This window comes from Equus asinus, chromosome 4 (assembly GCF_041296235.1).
Source record: "Equus asinus isolate D_3611 breed Donkey chromosome 4, EquAss-T2T_v2, whole genome shotgun sequence".
NCBI lineage: Eukaryota > Metazoa > Chordata > Mammalia > Perissodactyla > Equidae > Equus > Equus asinus.
This window is the reverse complement of record NC_091793.1, coordinates 124,301,880-124,321,315: the sequence shown is the minus strand read 5'-3', so window position 1 is coordinate 124,321,315 and position 19,436 is coordinate 124,301,880. Positions and strand designations below refer to the sequence as shown.

The following is a 19,436-nucleotide window of genomic DNA, read 5'->3' as shown; positions in this document are numbered from 1 at the left end:
GACCAACTACTGGAAGGCAAGCTCAAAAGGCTTTACATATTCCCAGAATGCCTAGCAATCTAACCAGATAGTAAATGTGCCATAGATTCTTTTGGGATGGTTAGTGTATTAAATTCAGTGTCACAAACTTTAAGACAGATTTCAACTGATATCTACCTAATAGAAGGAAAAAATGCAAAGTAAACATCTTTGCCAAAAAAAAAGGCAAGAGAGACAATATAAAAAGGGAAGGGAAGTACTCAGAATAGAGTTTTCAAAAAAATCTTATTTATTAGTATTAATTAAATACATTGAATGATAAAATTGATTAAAATGGGGTAATTATATCACCAATTTATTTTTGCTATGTATACATGATCTAAAAAACTGTACAACAATCCGACTCATCTCTTCTCAACAAAGGCCATCTCTAGCCACCCTTTTTTTGCTTACCATCTAAAACATTTAACTAGGGGAATTTAATTTGCAGAGTTACCTTTTTAAAAACAAAAATATGTTCAAATGCATTATACCTGTTGTAGAAATATGCCAATACTATAATTCTTTCTGATTGTTACCATGTGCATTAGGAGAAATCTGAATCCAAGACATAAAGTGACTATCAAAGTCCTTGTTTCTGGATATTAAATTTTGCCAAAATGAAGAAAGGGTGCAAGTTATTCCAGACAGTTCTTTTCATGCTAGACCATCTTTCTTGGGTCTCTGAGATCCTCAACAACTGCTTTCTTGGTGTGATATGTCATCTCCAGGAGCCCAGTCTTCTCACTACCCTTCTCTCTCTGTCTTCACTTCTCCAAGTGGCGGGTGTTAGGTAGAATCAGGGCCGAAGATTCAACTACCAAAGGCTGAGGGCAACCTAATCATTTCCACTCTTCTTTCCAGAACCAATAACAAAAAGCACTGGACCCATGTCAAATCTGCTATGTTCGTCTCTCTTCAGGCCTTCCTTTGGGGTTCTCTCTTAGTTGGAACAACCACACTTTAAAATTACTTTAAAAACAAAAGAGTAAAAGGACACCATCATCCGTAGTAGAAGTCCCAATGCTGTGATATTTCTATCCCAGTTGTTCGGTCTGGACCACAGTTCCCTGGGGAGACATGGACTTACTGCAGGGAATTCCCCAATCAAAATGTGATGATAACATTCTCTCTAGATTGAATAAATATTATATATTGTCATTTAGGCTATTTTAACGTCCAGAATGTGAACGTATCAATCAGTATGGCACTGATAAAATTTAGTGTTTCTATTACCAAGCATAATGTGCCATTGACACTCTTCAGCTGTACCACACTTTCAGTGCCACCATCACTCTGCTGTCAATCTCATTCTCTCTCCTGTTTATGATTCTTATCAGCATCTATCCCATTCTGGAATCTCATAATAACTCATCTTTAAGCATCAGCTCATTACTCATATCACAAGGCTTAGAAATGGAGTAAATCTCAGTGATAGGATGAGTCTCCAGAATAATAGTGTTTGTTGCAAAATTTTGATAACATTTTTAAAGTTCATTTAGGAAACTTCCAAGTAGCCTATATAGTGAATCAAAATGATTATATGAAAATAACATATGCCTACTCTTGCTCATTTTTGTGCAACTGAATTCAAATAAACATGAACAGGAAATGAATGAATTTCTGATTCTTGCTACATGAATGAACCTTGAATACATGCTATGTGAAATAAGCCAGACACAAAAGAACAAATAGTATATAATTCCACTTATATGGAATATCTAGTATAGGCAAATTCGTAGAGACAGAAAGTAGATTAGAGGTTTTACCAGAATCTGGAGGAAGGAATGAATGGTGAGGCATGCTTAATGGATACAGTGTTTACGTTTGGAGTGACGAAAAATTTCCTAAATAGTGGTAATAATTGCCCAACATTATGAGTATAACTAATGTCAATGGGTCATACACTTAGTGGCTAAAATAGCAAATTTCATGGTATATCTATTTAACCACAATAAAAAAATAGTAAAAGAAAATAAGAATTCAGTTGAATAATTCTAGATTCACAATGATATTCTCTTTATATCTTCTCAATTAATAGAATAAAAAGTACAAATATTATAATGTAAAGATGCTTGAATTTTTAAAAAGGAAAGCAAGAACTTCCTGTTTCGTTTCCTGATGAAAATTGGAACATATTTTTACCTGATACTGCAGTACTGGATGCTAAGGTTTTTTATTCATAATGTCCTTTTTTGGCTTTGGTATCAGGGTAATTCGGGCCTCACAGAATGAATTGGCAAGTATTCTCTCCTTTCTGTTAAATTTTCTGGAAAAGTTACTGTGGAATTGGTATTATTTCTTCCTTAAATGTTTGGTAGAATTCACTGGTGAAACCATCTGGGGCTGAAATTTTCTTTTTGAGAAAGTTTGTAATTACAAAATTCAATTAAAAAATAATTATAGGGCTACTCAGATTATTTATTTCTTCTTGAGTGAGCTTTGGTAGTTTGAGTCTTTCAAGAAATTGGTTCATTTCATCTAAGTTGTCAAATGTATTAGCATAAAGTTGTTCATAACGGTTCATTATACTAGAATCTGTAATGGTGTGAAACCTATAGTTTTTGAGTTTAATAATTTGTGCCTTCTCTCTTTTTTTCCATATCAGTCTACATCGAGGTTTATCAGTTGCAAACCTTTTATAAAACACTCAGCCTTTGGTTTCATTTAGTTTCCCTATTGCTTTTCTATTTTTACCTCATTGAAATCTTCTCTGATTTTCTTATTTTCTTGCTATATATTTTTCTCTAAATACTGCTTTGGCTGTGTTTTGAAATGCTGTGTTTTCTATTCAGTTCATAATATTCCCTAATTTCCCTATGATTTCAACATTGACTCATGAATTTTTTGGAAGAGTTTATTTAGTTTTTGAATACTTGGGGATTTCCCAAATATCTTTCCTTTACTTATTTCCAATTTAATTTCATTAAAGTCAGAGTACATATTTTATACGGATGAGGTAATTTCTAATTTATTGGGACATTTTATGGCCCTGAATATGCACTAAGTTGGTAAATGTTCTGTATGCCCTTGAAAAGTTTGCATGGAATGGAATGTTTTATAAGTGTCAATTGGATCAAGTTGGTTCGTAGTGTTTATCAAATCTTCTATAGCCTTACTAAATATTTTTGTCTACTTTTTCTATTGAATATTGGGACACAGTTGTTGAAATCTCTGATTATAATTCTGGATTTGTCTACTTTCCTTTCCATTTCTGTCAGTTTTTGTTTCATGTAATTTGATGCTCTGGTATTAGGTGCATAAACCTTTGGGATTACTTTGTCCTCTTGATGAATCTCTCCCTTTATCATTATGAAATGACCCTCTTTATGACTAGTAATACCCTTTGCTATAAAATGTAATTCAATATTAATATAGCCACCTTAGGTTTCTTTTGATTGGTGTTAAAATTGTACAATGTTTTCCATCTTTGTACTTTTAACTTGTGTGTTGATATATAAAATGGGTTTTGTAGGCAACATATAGTTGGGTCTTGCTGTTTTTTTCAATCAGACAATATTTGCCTTTAAACGGGGGTGCTTAGAATATTTACATTTGATGTGATAATTGATATGTTTAGGTCTACTATTCTTGTTATTGTTGTTTTATTGGTCCTGTTTTTGTTTCCTTTTTTACTTCTTGAGGTCTCCTTTTGGATTTAGTATTGTGTGATAACATTTTATCTCCTTTGTTGGTTTATTTGCTATCATTCTTTATTTTATTTTAGTGGCTGCTTCGGGACTTAGAATATACACATTTGATTTATCCTAGTCTATCCTCAAGTGATGTTAAGCCGTTTCTCTTGTAGTATAGGAAATTTCAAATAGTATACTTCCACTTTTTTCCTTCTTGATCTTTGTGCTGTTGTTGTCATATGTTTTGTTTCTACATATGTTATAAATAACACACTACAAATGTCATTATTTTCGTTTCAAACAGTTATCTTTTTTAAGAAAATTTTCCTTAGAATACATTTAGATTTACAGAAAATTTGTGAAGCTAGAAAGCGTCATCATATACCCGACACATTTTATTAACGTCTTACATTAGTATGGAACATTTGTCAAAACTGATGAACTAATTATCTTTCACAGAGATTTAAATGTTAAAAAAAGTCTTTTCTATTTGCCCATGTGGCATCTTCCTTCCTTTGTATGGATCCACATGTCCACCTGGTGCTATTTTCCTTCTTCAGGAACTCTCCTTTTTCCAGGACTCCGATTACAAGTGTCTTAAGTAGAATGCTTAAAGTTACCTCACAGTTCACTAATGCACCGTTCATGGTTTTTAGTCTTTTTTTCCCCCCGATGGTTCAATTTACATAGATTGTATCGTTATGTCTTTTCTTTTCTTTTCTTCTGCTATGTTTAATCTGTTTATAATCCTATATAGTGTATTTTTCATTTCAGATATTGTTGTTTTCATCTCTAGAAATTCAGTTTGGGTCTCTGGCTTCTCTCTCTAGTTAATACGCTCGCTATTTTCTCTAGCTTCTTGAACAAATGGAATGCAGTTAAGATTACAGTTTTAATATCTTCATCTACGCGTTCTGTTTTCTGTGCCATTTCTGTGTCGTTTTGACTCTTCTCGTTATGAGTTATATTTTACTATTCTTTGCATGCCTTGTAATTTTGGTTCGAATGCCTGATATTGTGTATTTTACCTTCTTGGGTGCTGGCTGTGTTGTATGCCTGTAAATATTCTTGAGTTCTGTTCTGGGATGCAGTTTAATTACTTGGAAACAATTTGGTATATTGTTATCTTGCTGTTAAGCTTTGTTAGGCAGGATCAGAGAAATGTTTATTCTATGGTTAATTTTTCCCCAGTACTGAGGAAAACAGCCTTCTGACTACTCTCCTTGATGCTCCATGATTTGAGATTTTTGCAACTTACAGACAAGAAATACTCCCAGCTTTACACGTGTTCTAAGTGTTATCGCCTCTTGCCCTTTCAGGTGTTTCTTTACCCAAACTTGGGTACCCTTCTCTCATGCATGCACTGACGAGTATTAAGCTGAAGACTTGAGGGCCATCTGAAGATCTCTGGATCTCTCTTGCTAAATAGCTCTTTACTCTCTGGTACTTTGCCCTGCATCCTCTAGCCGCCTCAGTCTCCCCAGATTCCCTGCTTTGTCTCCTCCACTCAGGAAGGCCACCGGGCAATTCCACAGCTCTCGCTTCCTGGACTTTAGTGTGGAAACTCTCTTCGGTCAGCACACTGGAGCAAATGACGGAATGTAGGGCTGAACTCTTGTTCCCCGTCCTTATGGGATTGCTGTCCCTCACTGACCAATATTTAATTAGTTGAAAACCATCATTTCATATATTTCGACTGTTTTATTTTTTAAGTTGTTTCAGGTGAGAGGGTAAATGCAGTCTCTGTTAATCCATCATAGCTGGAAGCAAAAGGGCTGTTTTTTAAGTTGTATTTTAATGTTATCCTAAAAAGCGAAAAATGACCATAAATAGAAAGAGAAATTTTAAGGACATATAAACTATAAATCGTTAATTTGCCTAAATAAGATAAACACATTTTTGCCTACTGTATCCCAGTAGCTATGTTAGATGAATAAATACATGTTTCTACAATGAAAAACGTAAATTTACTATTTCTATAAAATAATTATTTTATATCAGCTAAGCAGTTCACCTGTTTCATTATGTTTTTCTTATAAGAGTAGCTGTTTGGGCAGCTAAAATCTTACTCTCTTCTATTTTAGGTGACAAAGAACTCTTACAAGCTTAAAACCAATCAAGTTGTCACTTGTTCAACAGGCATTTCCAAAACTGTGAGGGCTTAGTGTTATTTACCTAGAACCTCCAGAGTTTATAACCAGTTAAAGATCGCCCTTCCTGATATAGTTTCCTATCACAATCTTTCATGATTATCTTTCCTCCCCTGCTTCCTAGTTGCTTCCACATATTGAAAGATGGTGAAAGTTAATTAACAGCACAGATTAAAAGTTTCTCTTTTTGTGAAAGGGAGCTTAGTCTCAGGTGCTTCCTGCTCAATTATTTATACCAGTTGAGGCAAACAGATAATCCCAAATGGTAAATATTATAGACAAAATGTATATTTAGCATTAGAATTTTGTTTTATAATTATGCGAGAGTGCGTACATTATTCAAGTTTCCACGCATCTTGTTTGAGTTCTGTGGTTTTAGTCTCATTTAGCAGAGTTGTTCAGTCTGTGAGGAAAAGAAACAGGGACATGATAAAGAAATCATTATGGTATTCATGTCCTAGTGCTAATGCGGGTTATCAAAAACTTGTGAGACAAGCAATTTATCTTGGAAACACCCAGTCTCTCCTTTTAGGGCCAAAAATTTTGTTCTGGTTCCGGACCTCCCAGGATTAACCTCTGTTTGTATGTTTTTCTCTTAAGGAATTGCTGACGAATGAGCTAACTGAGGAAAGATGTTTAATCAAGGAGAATTTAGATTAGCCTCAATTCACATGGCAACAGAGACGTTTTTTCTTTTTGTCTGTGTGTGGTCAGCTCTGGATGAAACTGCTTTAAAGTCATCTTAAGTTTGTATTAATTAATTATAGCCCTTAAAGAAGTAAAAGTTTCCTGAGGTACCAGTGTTTGCCATGTCACTATTATGTCAACGTTCCTCTCCCCACCACACTTACCTGCTTTCCATATTATCATCTCCTTCTTCAGAGGCCAGAGAGGTACGGGTGACCCTCTATCATTCCTAATAGGCACTGGAAGCCTCACCAGGAAAGAGAAGAGCAAGTGGGGATCCATGCATGGTCTTCAAAAACGTGTGTGAAAAAAATATCTGTGCATGTGTGCGTTTGCACTTTAGAAGGAATTCTACAGTTTTCCTCAGATCTCTAAGGAGCTTACATATCACCATGAAAATGTATCTGAGTAAATATCTAAGGAAAACATATAGAGTTAGGATCAAAAGAGTGTTAAGTAATAATATGTCCTGAAGAAGGAAAGATAAAGATCTCAAAGGCAGATAAATGACATGGCGGGTGGAGGGCATAGATAAGAGAAGATCTTTTTGAGAAGCCAAAGAAGAGATTAGATCATTTTAAGATCTCTGTCAGTTCTTTCATTACACTTGAATAAGCAGATTCAATTTTCAATATCTTCAAAGCTAGCATTAACTATATGCTTTTTATATATTAGATCCTTTGCAGGTTACAAAACGTGTACAAAGTGATAAATTTTAATCATTTCTAAATTAACCTAATTATTAGGATTTGAAGTAGCTTACAAAAAAATCAAAAGTCTGGTCTCCATTCTCAGAAAATTACAATCAAGGGAATTAAGTAGGGCTTTTAACAAGAAAATATTATCTAATTCCTGATTATATGATCATGTTTAGGTAGAATTTGGGTAGGAGAAAAAGGAATGGCAATTTGGACAAGTAACCGGGGTCTTTATAAAAATGTAAAATAAGGTGCATTCAAAGTGAATAACCAAGAGAAAAAGAGACTTATTTATTGGATACTATGAATAAAAAAGGAAGTGGCACCAATTGTTTTTTCTTTCTCTGGGCCCAGAGTTCTCATTCTTTCATGGGCCTGACATTTTACAGTCTGAATGGATGTGGCTCAAGATCAACAAGTTAACGGTTCCCGGAGGACCTGACTCAGCTTCCTGGGGCTCCCTGTTCCTTTACAGTGATGATTCAGAGAAGTTGAACTCAGGATGTCATCTAAACTTATGAGTATAGTCACCAACAGCTGTGGTTCCCATCTTGAACTAAGCTCAGCCCTCTCCCCAGCCTCTTTTCATTAGAGTACAATCAGAAATTCCAGAGGTTTTCACATTAGGACTTATTTCACCAGCAGAATTATTCTCACTGAGGAGTGAGAAAATCGATCATTATTAGTTCATCATAATTATTGCATACTCAAGGGTAAAAACTTTAGCTAATATTTGGAACCATAACACTTTTCCAGTCAGAAGCTTACCTGCTTCATCATATAACTGAAACCAAAATGTTCTAAATATCTAGTCTCATATCTAGTCCATATACAATATGGAGTACATATTTTGCTTCTCTTCTCTAAAGGAAATAATATTGTAATAATTTGTGGGAAATTCTGCTACATGGGCTCACATTTTCCTCTCCTTTTCTCATACAAAATTAGATAATCATAAGCAGAGAGTTGAAAAGTCTCCAATGTATTTGTCTAAAAAGAGACAAAATCTGGGATAGCAACAGACTTTGAGGGGAAATGAGGAAACCAACTTGACTTTAACTATTGATCCTTAAAATAAAAAAAGGTAATATCAACCAGAATTATATTAGCTATGAATAAGTTCTAATTTGAAATATGTTAGGCAGGCCTCAACTGTCTTTCTGTGTCTTTCCAGAGGACATATCCCCTGCCTATAGATGTCACACTCATCTGAATTAATAGATTAATTAGAATTAATAAACTAATTGTATAACCAAGAGATAGATAGATAGAAATATAATTAGAGAAGCAATGGTGCTGAAATATCTTTTTCCTATCTTACTCAATAATGGGTACACAAAAAGCAGGAAAAATAGATAGAAGCAGCCATAGGTCTTTCTATATCATTCTTTTTCTTAATAATAATAATAGACAAAGACAGTTAATGTGTTCAGTTCCTTTCTTTCTCCTCTCACACCAAAATTTACTGTATTCATTTGTATTTTTTCCATTTCCTTCCATTTGGAGCTATTGGCATTAGTAATTCAGCAGAATCGTATTCTCAGAAACCTCCATTTTTGTTTAGCTATATAATACCAGCTTTTATTTGTTTTTTTCCCCCTTTAAAGAACATAAATGAACACAACATTCTTTGAAGAACTTTGCCTTTAAACAAACTGGGGTAGTATGGAATCAGAGTTACTGGGATGAGGAAAGGTGAACTCATTCAGAGAAATGATTGCCACTCTCCTTTGAAAAAATGGCTTACAAATTTAACTATAAAATCCAGACAAATAGTCCACATTTTTTTTCTGAAAGAGTTTTAGTAACTATAGGCAACTATATAAGGAAGAATCTTTGGCGTTATTTCCTTTATGTGTTTTTATTTGATTCCCTTTGTTTAATGTATTTTTAGTAGCAGAAGATCTACTCTGTCATGTTCTCTTCAGACTTTACTTACAAATTTCTAGAAATATGTTTACATATTTACGTTTTCCCTATTTTTAAACTTCTAAATATTTCTTTACACCACCCTCCCTATTGCTTCTTAACTTTCCTTTTCCACATGCTAGGTCTCTCACTCTTCTCTCTTAACTAGCAATAAGAATCAATATTCCTTATTATTATTTAGAGGGAGATTATTTTTCCTTTTCAAAAATAGAAACACAAAAATTTTTTAAAGATTGGCACCTGAGCTAACAACTTGCCACTCTTTTTTTGCTTTTTCTCCCAACATCCTCCCTAGTAGGTAGTCGTATATTTTTAGTTGTGGGTCCTTCTAACATGGCTTGATGAGTGGTGCCATGTCCGCGCCCAGGATCCGAACCGGCGAAACCCTGGGCCTCGGAGCACAGGAACTTAACCACTTGGCCACGGGACTGGTCCCTAAAAAGATTGTTTTAATTGATGAGTTTCTTGACTTATTTTACTTATAGGGCTTTGGCCCAAAACAGAGAATAAAAATTCCCTTGTTATGATTTGATGAAAATGCTAATTTCTAAATATTGTGAATAATCTGAAATCCACGTTTGGGGGAAAAAAAGAGTAATATTTGTGAGAACAGTGTGGGTCTTTCTGGGACTTGCAGTTGCGCTTTCCTTGAATGGTCACAATTTCTGTGTTTGAGTTGAAGCTCTGCCAATATGCAAATAGAAGACTTTGGGGGGAAAAAATCAGTTTCTGAGCTTCAGTTTCCTCATTTAAAAAAACCCAGGATATTCCAGATACTAGTCTCTATGGTTTCTTTTATCTGTAGCAGTATATAGTTATATGACCTTGCCCTCCATTTCAGTTTTTTTAATTTTTAAAATAAACGTAGTTTACTTGTGTTGTGTGTTATTTGGTTACAGCATGAAGATATCCACGCTTTTTCCCTGGTATCTCCTTTGCCTTTCTGTGGGATATTTTTTTATCTTTAAATATTATTATTTTATTTCTCACATTATGAATGACAGAAAGTTAGGCTTACACAGTGAACAGGTTTTAACGTATTATTCCTGGAGGAACCTCCCCTGCTCTTTAAAATCACACCTGACAACTGCTTCTATAGCTAGAAGAAAGAGAGCAGCAGACATTTTTACCAGTGATATTGTCACAATCTGAAATACAGATAAATGATGATTTGACCTATTAGCTAACATTAGGGAATTTCACATTGCACAATTCTCCAGAAGTATGACTTCCTGTAACAAGAGCCAAATCTAATAGCCATTCCCTAGTGGATTGGCCAGTCTTAGTAAACATGATTAGAGTCAATAGTCTGCAATTATTTGGAGAGGTTTGTTTTTTGTTGTTGTTTTGCTTTTGTTTTATTTTTAAATCACTCTGTTTCTTTTTTTTTTTTTCTTTTTGAGGAAGATTAGCCCTGAGCTAACTACTGCCAGTCCTCCTCTATTTTGCTGAGGAAGCCTGGCCCTAAGCTAACAGCCGTGCCCATCTTCCTCTACTTTATATGTGGGACGCCTACCACAGCATGGCGTGCCAAGCAGTGCCATGTCCGCACCCAGGATCCGAACCGGCACACCCTGGGCTGCCGAAGCAGAATGTGCGCACTTAACCGCTGCGCCACGGGCCGGCCCTCACTCTGCGTTTCTAATATTAATTTACTTATCAGGTACAGAATGTTTTGTTTCATTTTTCCTTGCATTTATCTTTACTCTCAATATACTTTTAAAATATAATCTGAAAAGTTGACTCTTTCATAGCAAAACATTAGAGATTGTTTTACTGTCAAAATAGTTTTAACGATAAGAAAAAGGGATTCAGACTTGGGCTTTGTGGTGCTGATATTATTTTCCCACCCCCTCAAGCATCCTCCAATCAAAAACATTGGAAAAAGTCGCTTAATAATCAGTTTGTTAAGGCAAAAACAGCAAATAACTGTCAGTTCGGTTACTCTTGGCTGCTGGTAGGAAAAAACCATAGCACACGTAGCTTAACTAATGAAGCTATTTATCTTACATTAGACAAAGTGCGGAGGTAAGAGGCTTCAAACTGGTTAATTCAACACGAATCCAGATTCTTAGCATCATTTTATTGCTATTCTTCAGAGCAGGTCATTTGTTTTCATCTCAGGGTAGTTCCCCTCAACATTACAAGATGGTTGTTTCAGCCACAGGCACCACATACAGACACAGTAAGTGGAAAGAGCCATCATGTGGCCCTTCCCATGTGGCCCCATTTAGATCAAGGATTTTTTTCAAAAGTACCCATCCCCAGCCCTGGAAGACAGCATACTTCCTCTCTCATCTCAATGGCCAGAGATTTATCATATGGAAATATCTAAACCAGTCACTGTAAGGGAAATGGAATCACCATGATTAACGTGAATTAGTGAAGAGTCCACCATTTATAAATTCGTTCCTCAGGTGGGCATAGGCTATCCTTCTCTGAGGGCTGGATTTATAAACATGGTCAGCTCGTCTGCTCTCAGTGAAAAGTGGCAGAGAATGGTTATTGCATAAGCAAACAAACAAGACAACTGAAACAATATTTTAAAAAGTTGAAAAATGTGACAAGTAATATCTATAATCTCCCTGACCTAATGTATTTTCCTCTATCAAGACATATTTTTCTGCATGAACACCAATTTTTGCTCAGTTGATCTTAAAAATACATATATTTTTGTGTACATCTTTTAGAATTCATATTACCATGATTATCCCCCACTTTATCTTCTAGTCATTATCATTACCAATTTAACTTTCTGTAATATTACATGTGGTAGATGGATGTGCTGCCATATCTAATAATTGTCATGATGTCACATACTACGTTTTTAAAAATGTAATATTATTTTCTATGCTAAAATAAACATGAATGTGCATTTAGCCATTTTCATACTTTTAAATTCCCGAGTGTGGTATCACTAGCTTAAAGTATCATCTACATATTTGAACAAAGAAAGTAGGAAAAATTATTAGCTGGCGATTAAATAATAAACCACATGCATTTCCTCTTGCCAACACTCCTCAAAGTCCTGCCTTTTTTCTTCTTTATCCCTGTCCAATTGAGAAACTCCAACTCTGAATCCTTTCCATTTTAATTCCTGCGTCTGGAGGGAAGGGGCACTGAAATTTTGAAGGCACAAATTACTATAAATTTATAATTCGGGATTCCAGCAGCCCAGAAATCCTTTAATAAGAAATCTTCTGTACCTTGCTTTATTTTGCCTAGAGAAGATGTCAAACCCTCACATTTTGTGTGTGTGCGTGTGAGGAAGACTGGCCCTGAGTTAACATCTGTTGCCAATCCTCCTCTTTTTGCTTGAGGAAGACTGTCACTGAGCTAACGTCTGTGGCAGTTTTCCTCTGTTTTGTATGTGAGATGCTGCCACAGCACGGTGTGATGAGCAGGGCCAGGTCTGTGCCTGGGATCCGTACCTGCGAACCCCAGGCCACGAAAGTGGAGCACGTGAACGCAACCACTATGCCACCTGGCCAGCCCCCTCATGTTTTTAAAAGTCCACTTTTGAACAGACAAGCTCTTCTTCACACAAAAATCGAAAGCTGAATCACAGCAAGAAAATCTGCAACTTTCTATCTACTCTTCAACAACTCACTCACAAAACACACACACAAACGTGCCCACACCTGAAAATAACTCATGTGGCCCTACTGTCCCAAAGAAAACCTCTTGTTTCTATGGAAGATGCTCTTTTCTTTAGGCCAAAGTTAGACCTCTTTCGTCTGCGCCCACGATCTCATCCTTTATTCTTTTTATTTTTGTTTTAGATTTGTCTCTCCCTCTCTGATGGCAGAAACGTATAAAACTATACCCTCCACGAAAGTTTCCCTTCAAGTGCTCTCTCCTCCTTTTCAGCAGAGAGTCATAAAATGGCACCATAAATTGCTGTTTGCACAGCCACTCTTCCAGTTCCTTCCTCAGCTCACCTGCTGCTGCCCCCACCAAGGTACCAAATCTTTTTTGGCAATTTTGGCAGGATACTGATGATGCCATTATCATTAAACCAGACCCATGTTTTTAGCTCTTATATCATTTGGACTCTCTGTGCTTTAGACATTGACACTTGTGACAATTTCATGAAGTACCGACTTCCCTCAGCATCTGTGTCACCACAGCCTCCCAGATTTCCTTCTCTTTCCCTGACCATTTCTTAGTCTTCTTCTCAGATCTGTTTTCCTCATCCTTGGTCTTTGGAGTCCACTTCTAGGGTATTCCTTCCCAATCTTCACACTGATCTCATAGAGTCACTGTGAGGACTACATGAACTAATATTTCTAAAACACTTAGAAGAAGCCTGCTTCCCATCAAATGCTACATAAATCTTTGTTAAACAAATCGATCTCATCCCCACCACAGAGGTAATTATTATCTCTATATGGATGCTCACATTTCTGTCTCCAGCAGAGGTGTCTACCCTGAGCTCCATGTCTACGTATTGGGCTTCTTATTTCATGGCTCCAATGAATGACTCACAAGTACTTCAAAGTCAAACTGCCTCATCCTGAATTCACTACCTTCCTAAGGCAACGTGTTCTTTCTCTTAGGCTCCTCAACCCATTGTCTGGAACCATCCATTGATCCTTTAGCTTAAGTCAGAAACTGTAGCTTGATTCCTCCCTCACATAGGCTTGTATAAATATGATCACACACTTATACACAAACATTCACATACATGTGAAATCATATGCAGCAGTGATTTTTTCTGAATGAGTGAGTTGATGGCTATTCTATAATTTCTTTATTCTGCTTCTTTATGACTTATAATTCCTTAGGAATAAAAATAGATTTCCCAATTTTAGAAGACTTTTCATTTTTAAACTGTCAGAAGAATAGCACAGTATATACATGGGTAAGAAATACGTGAAATATAGCATCTGTGAAATTTAATTAAAAAAATAAGAGCAGTTGATCAGAAAATCATCAAACTATCCATACTTCTCTCCACTTTGGGATAAAAGTATGTATTTAAATCTATTATAATTAGTGACACTAGTCATAGCAAAATTTTGCCTAACTATGTTTCACACTATTTCAATAATACCAAGTAGGATGTTTACTTTATTTTTTAAAAATTTGTATTGAGATGTAATTGACATTGACGTATAACATTATGTAAGTTTAAGGTGTACACGAGTTGATCTGATATATTTATATATTACAGTATGCTTACCACCACAGTGTTAGCCAACACTTCTATCATGTCACATAACTGTCATTTCTGTTTTGTGATGGGAACAATTAAGAGCTAGTTTCTTAGCAACTTTGAAATTTATAATACGGCATTGTTGTCTATAATCACTACGCTGTACATTCGACCTCCAGGACTTATTTAGCTACTGGTTTTAAGCTTGTACCTTTAAATAACATCTCTCCTATTCTCCTACCCTCCAGCCCCTGGTAACCACCGGAGAATGCTTACTTTAGATTTAACAGATACATCACGTAGATAAAAACTGAACTACATTTTTTTCCCTACATGGCGTCAAACACAAATGAAAGAGACAATTTCCAGATGGTTTTATTGATAAAAAATTTTGTATTTTTTCTCATTGCAGAGATGAGAAAAAATAAAATTTCTGGTTGACCTAGAACTTATAAGCTTCTTATAGTCATAGAAGTTATATTGAAAGAAGAATATGCCAGAGATATTTTTGAATGGAAAATTAAATTGCTATTATGAAAATGATTTATAATCAAATGGTTGCAAAATACACATAGAAAAAAATGCTGTGAATACACTTGCTTTTCTATTATTGACATTTTTTGCAATAACTTTAAAAAGAATCTGACCATTATGTTAATTAAGGTGATGATAAAATATGTCATTTTAATTATGGGTCATAGGACAGGATTAATTTAGATGCAATAAACTATACATCTAATAGGCCCTCCAGGGCACAATCTGGAATTCCTGGATAGACTATGGAGTATTTTAGAGAACATACAGTCGTGAACTAAGGCAGAGACTGAAATGGAAACAGCTAAGATCGCCATTACAGCCTCTCTAGAGAACTCTCATTATCTGACCCTCTCTGTAAGTCTGCCCCACACTGCTCTCTATAGATCAGCAATTGACCTTACTCAGTACAGGTGTCTACCCCTTGGCAAGTCAGCAGTGGCCACTTTCTAGCGTGAATCCATTATTGTCCATTCAGTAGGAGTTTTGGGAGTAGATTTTATAAGTAGAGAATATGGGCAGGTTTCGGAGAAGTGAGGATGGAGGAAAGGAAGAAATAATTAGTTAGATAATTATTGTCTTCTCTAATAGAGGATTAATTTATAATTGAGGTTGATATGTTCACTTTCATTCATACAGTTTCAAATAATTTTAGTTTATACATATTTTAAAATTTCTCCAGTGACTTTTTACTTTCAGTAAAAATTCAGGTTTTTTTACAGATCCCTAATTCATTGCTTTGTTCCGCAAACATTTATTGAGCTCCTATTAGGTACCAGACAAAACAGACGTAATTCCTATATATAAGGGCAGAGAAGACAGATAATAAGCAAATAAATATATAATGTGTTACATAGGGATAGGTGCAGTGATTTAAAAAAATGAGAGGTAACAGATCATAATCATGGAGCTATTTGGTCTTGGGAACTCAAGGAGGCACTCTGGGAAGCCATCATTGAGGAGAGATTTGATATAGAAGCAGTGTTTCCACAGCATTTATGAGATTGTGTCAGAGTGTGATTCCAGGAGTGGAGAGGCAAGGAGGCCCCTGAGAAGAGGGATTTGCCACAGAATGCCCTCTCTGCTGCCGTGAAGAGTGTCTCCACATCTTTTCCATAACAGTGATAAGGACTGCTCATTTTCCTAAAATCTTGTGGCAAATGTTACATACTCAGCTTTCAGGCCCTCAGAATCTTTTTTTACAACCTTTATTATGCCAAATTATGAAAAAAAATCTATTTTCAAAATAAAACTTCTGAGTAATTTCATAGTTAGCCCACACAACTAAGAGGAAGTTATCCCCCAATTTGATGTGACAAGAATTGATGTACAGGGCGGGGCCTTCTGCTCTCTCACACGATTTGTGACGGCAATTGAGGAATGAGGGTAGAGAATAGATCAGGCAGTGAGGGTCTGTTTTACCTGCCAAGTCTTTCCTTCTTGTTGTGAACTAAAAAAGGTACTTTCTTCTTAGGAAAGACTTATAGCGAACAGTTATTTTCTCAGAACAGATGTCCACTAGGAAACAACAACAAAACAAAACAACAGAAACACATAATTTTGGAGAACTGGATCGTAAGCATCCTTCTTATAGAGGTGATTTCTACATTTCCTATAGGAACGTGGTAGGCCATGGCCAGTCCTGCCTCAAGCTGAATAATGCATCAAGAAATGGAACATGGACGTCTGTAGCTGTGCAGAAGGGAAATAATTGGCTTACACATTAAAAAAGAGATTCGAGGGCTGATGCGTCTCCTCCCACAGCCTGTTGACAAGAGAAGTGACCCTCACTTCTGAAACAAATTTACCAGCCAAGTTTAGAGACACTGCCTTAAGAAACTAGGAGGGCTGCTGCTGTGGACTGAGTCGTGACCCCTCGAAATTCACATGCTGAAACCATAACCACCAATGTGATTGTATTTGGACAGAGGGCTTTTAGGAGGTAGTTTAGGTTAAATGAGGTCATAAGAGTGGTGTCTTGATCTGATAGGATCGGTGGCCTTATAAGGAGAGGAAGAGAGATCCCTCTCTCTCTGTACGTGCTCATACAGAGGAAAGGCTCTGTGAGGACACAGAGAAGGTGGCGTCTGCAAGCCAGGAAGAGAGCTCTCACCCAGAAGCTGAATCTGCCAGCATCTTGGACTTGACTTCCCAGCCCCCAGAATGGTGAGAAATAAATTTCTGTTGTTTAAGACACCCACTTGGTGGTATTTTGTTACGGCAGCCCTAGTAGACGAAGACAGCTCCTGTAAGTTTTAGCCACAAAACTGCTTGTGTCGTTACCGATAAAGATTTGTTTCAAGCCTTATTGGCTGGTTTGAAGGGATAGTAAAGAAAAGTCACCTTGAACTGAGTCTAATTCTGCATTCTTGCCAGACTTTGAACCTAGTTCATTGAAGTTTGCCTACCTTAGGCATTGAGCCTCTTTTATTCATTTTTTTAATCAGTTGGCCTATAAACACAAATATCATTTAGAACATCGTATATTCAGAGCTCCGAAAACTCCTGCTAACGTGGTTTGGGACATTGTAAGATGGTGACTGCCTTAATCAAATCTGTAGTGCCTTTTTCAAATCTTTACTTACCATTTTTATTACAGCAAATCACATTAATCAATCCATAGATTAATGTGTAGATATAATTTTTACTAATATTTAAATTTTCTTTAACCAAGACTGTTTTTGAAATCTGACAGTATAAAGCCATGATTAAAGACATTTGCGTCAGAGTCGGGTACACACACTTGCACTGCCACTTACAAGCTGTTTTCTTGGATAGTTATTTTATCGTTTTGAACCATCATTTATTTTCTCTATCATTTGAGGACACCTTCCTCTTAGGGCAAGTGTGAGATATAAATGAGAAAAATATAATAATAAACTTTCATTAATGGAAACTGCTATTTGCATTACTCTTTATTGTTGTTCTTTGACAAAGTGTAATTTAACCACCCCATGGTAGGAAAATGCCTTAAAAGCAGACATCTAGGGAGAAAATTAAAACAAAGACTTAATCTACAATAAAAAAATTTATCCAAGATAGTTCAAGAGCTGACTTAAAACATCTTTGAAATGGCACTCAAATAAAACAGGAATTTGCTCTTTTCAACTCTGGTCTTTAGCCAAGATTTTTTCTTTTATGTGTGTATATGTGGTTTCTATTTCCACTAAAGTTTGGGAAGAAAGAGAAGATATGATACTTGACAGATTTTCAACTATCCCTTTTAGATGTTCCCTTGTGTAGGCTTGTTCTAATCTACTCGTTCTGGCTTTGACTGATGGGAAACTTCTGTGTCCTCTTCCCACGTGTAAGGGGCAAACCCCCAGGTTTTCCAAGGCTTATGACCTGTGTCCTTCTCTAATGTAGTCAGCTAAGGTTTGGGCCCAAAACCAGCTTCTCATATATATATGAATAGAATGATGTGGAGATATTCACACAGCAATAAATATAATCACTAATGAAGTATAGAGTTTAAGCCAGGAATAGAAAACTTTTAGGCAAGTCACTGAATCCACAATTATAATAATGATCGCAGTTAAAGCCTAAATTGGTTAATGAATTATAATTGTAGGATTAGCAAACCAGAGAAACCAATTTCTATTCTGTAACTCCTTTGGTGATCTTGCCGAATCATCTTCTTCAAGTCACAATAAAGATAATATTTCAAAGAGAAATAAATATAGGAAGACGTAAGTAATTAATATATTTAGTTGCATTTTCCTGAATTGCATTTGGTCTCTATTCCATAAATCTTATTTCTTTTAAAGATTCTTTGGGATAGTCCAGGATCTAGTCCTGCCTCTGTCACTTACTAGCCATCTAGGCAAATGATGTTGGAAAGTAAATCACATCTCTCTAACATAAATTCAGTATACCTGCCCCATTGCCTGCACAGCGTTATTGTCAAGAAACGATAACCTAATAGATAAGAAACTACTTCAAAAAATAAAAGATGATTAAAAAAGTGATGTTTTATAATGATATCTCTTTGCATTTCTAGTATCATTCTTAAAATAAATGTGGTATATATGTCATATAGCCAGAACCTCATGATATTCGGTCTTAATTTTAATATTATGAATCCTGATGCCAAAATAATGCTTATAGTGATGACTCAGTGTCCTAGGAATGCGGGCCCCTGGGGGGAAGTTAATAAAGAGAGAGAGAAGGCTCTGTACCAACCTGTTAGAATCTGGTATGTGGCAAATGTGCAGCGGCACAGCCTTAGACCTCTCTTGGGAAACTGCCCAAACATTTGCATTCCCACAATGTATTTATTCAGAAAATACTCTTTCCTGAGAAAAATCTGGGCTCTCAAACCTCTCGCCAAGATTATTCAAGTTCAGTGAATCTCCATTTGGGAATAAGAGAAGTCTAGTAAGAAATTTTAACAAAAATACGTTTGCAGTCCTAGTTTTCAAGAATATTTGGGAACTTTCAGTTGAAAATACTACTTGTGAAAAATGAACTTCAAAACATAAAAAGAAAATAGAAAACTATTAGAATCCCTATAGACCTTTTTGTCTCCCTCTCCCCACCGTAGTTCTATTCTATTTCATCTCTTCATTTATTATCCTTTCCATTAGTGTGCTGCAGACTCACCCAAAATGAGAAATAGCCAAGGAAG

General features: G+C 35.9%; 1 protein-coding gene across 6 annotated transcripts in view; it reads left to right on the top strand.

The window, feature by feature from the left end:
* Positions 1 to 19,436, top strand: part of TFPI (tissue factor pathway inhibitor) — a 76,273-nt gene that overhangs the window by 2,189 nt on the left and 54,648 nt on the right. For 2 of the 6 annotated variants that reach the window (XR_011502910.1, XM_044768591.2), the window contains exon 2: positions 16,800 to 16,975. The exons of the other annotated variants lie outside the window; for them this stretch is intronic. The gene's annotated coding sequence lies outside the window, so the exon portion shown is untranslated. The remainder of the gene's footprint in view (positions 1 to 16,799; positions 16,976 to 19,436) is intronic. 6 annotated transcript variants of the gene reach the window in all.